The sequence below is a fragment of the Zingiber officinale genome, chromosome 7A, assembly GCF_018446385.1.
Source record: "Zingiber officinale cultivar Zhangliang chromosome 7A, Zo_v1.1, whole genome shotgun sequence".
Classification (NCBI taxonomy): domain Eukaryota; kingdom Viridiplantae; phylum Streptophyta; class Magnoliopsida; order Zingiberales; family Zingiberaceae; genus Zingiber; species Zingiber officinale.
The window spans coordinates 60,501,678-60,506,297 of NC_055998.1; the positions used below are offsets into that span (position 1 = coordinate 60,501,678).

Genomic DNA, 4,620 nt, shown 5'->3' on the forward strand with positions numbered 1-4,620 from the left:
CCTAATCAACACTTAGAGGTCTTTTATGAAATATGTGGTACCATGAAAATGAATGGAGTTCCTTCAGATGCAGTTAGATTATTATTATTTGGGTTTTCTTTAAGAGATAGGGCAAAGCAATGGCTGAATTCTTTGGCCCCTAATAGCATCATCACTTGGGAGCAGTGTGAGCAACAGTTTCTTGATAAGTTCTATCCACCAAGCAAAACAGCTCATATGAGGAATTTAATTGCAAGCTTCAAGCAAACCGACTCAGAATCTCTTTTTGAAGCATGGGATAGATATAATAGTATGCTCAGACAATGCCCACATCATGGGTTGGAAAGATGGTTAGTGTTGCACACTTTTTACAATGGTATCAATTATCATACCAAAGTGTCCCTTGATTCAGCTGCTGGAGGGGCACTTATGAACAAAAGCTTAGATGAAGCCGAAGAAATCATTGAAAGTGTAGCACAAAATCATCATCAATGGGCAAATGAAAGAAGTGGTGGCTATTCCTCTGTAAACCCAACAATTAAAGCATCAGGGAAGTTTGATGTAGATGCAGTCACTCTTTTGTCTGCAAAATTGGACGCTCTTACAAAGAAATTTGAGAATATGGGGACTAGTGCTAATATGGTCAATGCTATTAGTACATCTTGTGAAGTATGTGGGAGTTCAGAGCATTCAAATGACTCATGTCCATTGGGAGCTATCACTGCACAAATCAATCAACTTGAACAATGTGATGCAATCATGAGTTACAATCAAAGGCAGAACAACCCATACTCAAATACTTATAACCCTGGATGGAAGAGTCATCCAAATTTTTCTTACAGAAATAATCAAGATCAAGGACCATCTATGGGGTCAAGACCAAATTTTCAAGCTGGGCAACAAAATTTTCAACATCTATCTTCTCAAGGCTTACCAAAGTCAAATGTTGAAAAGATGCTTGAAGAAATTATCTCAACTCAGAATGAAATGAAGCAAGATATAGCAAAGCTCATTCAAAGAATGGATAATTCTGAAAAGCATCAAAAGATTCAGGATAGTCAAATTGCCCAACTAGCTGCCTCATCATCCAGAGCACCAGGACAACTTCCAGGAAAACCTGATGTGAATCCTATGGAGCATTGCAATAGGATTGAGCTTAGGAGCGGACGGACCTTGGGAGACTCCCAAGTGACTGCTTCAAAAGGGATACAAAAAGAAGAAGAGCTCCCTCCTCCTATACCGAATCAGATTCAAGCTAATGAGGAGAGTACCATTGAGGTTGAAGAGACTCTTCCACTGAACCATCAGAGCAAAGTTGTCCCTTTTCCTCAGAGACTCACAATGCTCAAGAAGGATGAAGAAATTGGCAAGTTTCTAGAAAAGGTTAAGGAAATCTGTGTAGAGGTACCTCTTATTGATGCTATTCTACAAATGCCTAGATTTGCCAAATTTCTGAAGGATCTCATGTCAAATAAGAGAAGAAGAGGAGAGGTCGAGACCATTGCGCTTAGTGAGGAATGTAGTGCTATTTTTGAGAGGAACACTTCTCCAAAACTGAAGGACCCAGGGAGCTTTTATATTCCTTGCAACATAGGAAAAGAATTTTTAAAAAGCTTTTTGTGATTTGGGGGCGAGTGTTAGCCTCATTCCCTATTCAATTTGTAATAAATTAGGTCTCAAAAACATTAAACTTACTACTATGGCACTTCAACTTGCCGATCATTCCTGCAGGTACCCTTTGGGTATTATAGAGGATGTGCCGGTAGAGGTGGATGGGAACGTTATTCCCACAGATTTTGTTGTGTTGGACATGGAAGAGGACCCTAGGATTCCTATCATATTAGGAAGACCTTTCCTTGCTACAGCTGGAGCTATAATTGATGTCAAAAATCATAAGCTTTCTTTGGTAATTGGTAAGGAAAAGTTGGAATATGATTTATCTAATATCTCTAACCATGTCTCGTCTCTTTTAAATGCTTGTAGCAGGACAAGCATTTATAAACTTGAGGAATGGAATTTCCATCCTCATGGAAGGCCACCAAATGAAGGAGACAATGTGGTGGAAGATGTTGGGAGAAGATCTCCCAATAGAAATGAAAAGTATATCTGTCCTCCAAGGGCGAGGAAAAGGAGCGAATGATTAAGTTTGGTCGAGCTAAAGACCTTAAACAAGCGCTTCTTGGGAGGCAACCCAAGGGTTCTTTTAGTTAGTTTTGATTTGTATTGTAATTTCTTTTAGTTTGATGCATTCTTTTGATTTTGTTTTCAGGTTAGGTGCAAAACAGAGTCAGGCCGTGTGCTATACACGGCCAGGCAAAGGTTGCAGAGAAGGGAAGTGTTTAGGCCGTGTCATCCAGACACGGCCGTGTGGGATCTCCCGAGGAGAAAAAGGTATAGGCCGTGTCATAGACACGGCCGTGCAAAGAATCCCGAGAGGAAAGATGGAGAGGCCGTGTCCCAGACACGGCCGTGCGAGGAATCCAGAGAAGGAAGAGGGGGAGGCCGTGTGGATCTACACGGCCCGTGCAAAGAATCCCGAGAGGAAAGATGGGGAGGCCGTGCAGATCTACACGACCCGTGTAGGAGAATTATTAAAGTCTACCTCCTACCTCACACGGCCAGATCTTGGTCGTGTTCCGCACACCCCCAACTCTCTAAAACATATCTTTCTCTCCCAATTTCTTAAAAACTCCTCTCTAATCTCTCAAGATCTTTTAGATCCGATTCTCCTCCTCTCTAAGACTTGGACTTTTGTTCTCCTAACCTAAGATCTTTTGTTCTTTGAAGTTTTGTTCTTTGAAGTTCCACAACTCTAGATAATTCTTCCCCTATCTAAACTCATCAAGATGTCCAATATTTTGAAGAGATTACGCAAAGGAGGTGGTGGATCTAGTGGAGACAAAGAGAAGGAGCCATCAAGAGACAAAGGAAAACAACCAGTGAAGGGCAAAGGCAAAAGGACTTCACGCAACGAAGGTAATGACAATGAATTCAATATTGTGTTCAGAAATGATGATCAAGTAACTAGATTTGCAATTCTTGTCAATAGAAAGATAGTGTGTACTAGATATATGGACCCAACTGTTCTTGATATGCTTGGAATTAGGAAAGATGTAGATTTGATGATTGGGTTTTTGGATTAGAGTGATATTATGTACACACATTTGCCTACATATCCTCGTCTTGTTTTGGAATTTTTAAGTTCATTGGATGTCCATTTTACTAATGAAGATGATTATTTTGGAAAAATCTCTTTTAGATTAATGAATCAAGAATTTCTATGGGCATTTAGTGACTTTAATTCTTGTTTTGGAATAACCACCGGTAGCCCTCGTAGGTTTGATCCAAGGTTTAATTGGAATCATTTTTGGAATGCAATAACTGGGTTAGATCAACCTTATGAGCCTTCAAGAGCTAAGGCCTCCCATATGCAAAACCCCATCTTTAGGTATCTACATAGAGTCATGAGTAAAACTATTTTTGGTAGGGGAGAGAGTGATGGGGTGGTTAAGAAGATAGAGCTTTATGCTTTATGGGCTATGCTTTATAAGGTTGAATTTGATTCTGATTTTCATTTTGTTCAAACCTTATTAAGATCTGCTAGGGCATCATCGGGATCAATTGTTTTTGGTGGTTTGATTACCCGAATAGCTTATAATTTAAATCTTGATGTTGATGGGTTGGAAATAATTCATGGTAATGACATGATTGACATTGATACATGTCTTGCTATGAAAATGATCATTCGGGATGAGAATGGTTTCGCGTTTCCTAGGAGGAATGGTTCTCCTTTACCCCTTCCTTTTCCTGAACGAACTACTATTCGTAACCGGGCTAATTGGGTAATTTCTGAGTTAGATTTTGAGGATAACCCTTCTATACCTGGAGACACTGAGCCACATAATGAACCCTCGTCATCTGGACATACGCAGCCTTCTAGTTTTATGGAGCCTGCTAGGCATTCTTTTGCATATGGCACGGGATCTTCAAGGTTTGATTTTTCAGATTTTCGTACGTCTCTAGAATCACTTCATGAGAAGCAAGATTCCCAATGAAAAATGTTGGAGGGGCGCTTCTCTTTATCTGATGATCAGTTTAGGGAGGTACAAAATCATTTTCAGTTTACGAGGAATTTTCAAGGTCAAGTGGCTGAGTTTGTGCAGGATTATGATACTGATCAGGCTAGGATGAGAGATTTTATGCAGAGTATGACGCTTACTAGCCAACAAGTTGATGCTTTATATGAGTATCATAGATCCTTGGGTGAGATTCCAGGTTTTCCTAGTTTTCCTATTGGCCAACCACGTCGTAGACCTCCTTTCCCTCGTCCACCTCCACCTCCTCCACCATACTGATTTCATCGGGACGATGAAAAGTTTAAGTCTGGGGGGGTGTCATGTATTGTTTAGTTTGGTTTTCAGTTTTTGATTAGTTTTTCATGTTGGTTCTTATTTTCTTTGCTTGTTGCTTTATTTTGCTTGTTTTTGAAATAATCATGGCAAAAAAAAAAATTTGAGAACATCAAATCTTCACTTATATGCTTTCTTGGATTCAAGTGAAATGTTAGCACGATTATTGTCTCGATTCATGATGTTCGCATGATGCTACTAGTAAACTTTGTGTAGTTCTTTTTTCTATCTT

At 39.7% G+C, this 4,620-nt stretch overlaps 1 non-coding gene across 1 annotated transcript; it reads right to left on the reverse strand.

The window, feature by feature from the left end:
• Nucleotides 1–214: 214 nt before the first annotated feature.
• Nucleotides 215–320, reverse strand: LOC122003262. The gene has a single exon (XR_006117907.1). It is a non-coding gene; the product is annotated as a small nucleolar RNA R71 (small nucleolar RNA).
• Nucleotides 321–4,620: the final 4,300 nt, after the last annotated feature.